The following is a 252-nucleotide window of genomic DNA, read 5'->3' as shown; positions in this document are numbered from 1 at the left end:
GGCATCATCATCGTTGAGTGCTGTTTCAGCCCCCTACCACAGCTGCACATTGTAGACTTGAAGGAGCTTTTGCCAGACCCCCCCAACTTCCTCCAGCGTCCTCTTAGTCCATGTAACTGACAGCGACATGGAAGATGTACAAGAAGAAAAGTTGCTGCAAGCATTGTAATTTTTAAAACAAATTATTATTAGATTAGATTATTGTTATTATATTATTATAAAGAAATAGTATAGAATGTTATTTGAAATGTT

The sequence above is a fragment of the Buceros rhinoceros genome, unplaced genomic scaffold, assembly GCF_000710305.1.
Source record: "Buceros rhinoceros silvestris isolate BGI_N320 unplaced genomic scaffold, ASM71030v1 scaffold28148, whole genome shotgun sequence".
In the NCBI taxonomy this organism is placed as follows: Eukaryota; Metazoa; Chordata; class Aves; order Bucerotiformes; family Bucerotidae; genus Buceros; species Buceros rhinoceros.
This window is presented reverse-complemented; position numbering follows the sequence as displayed.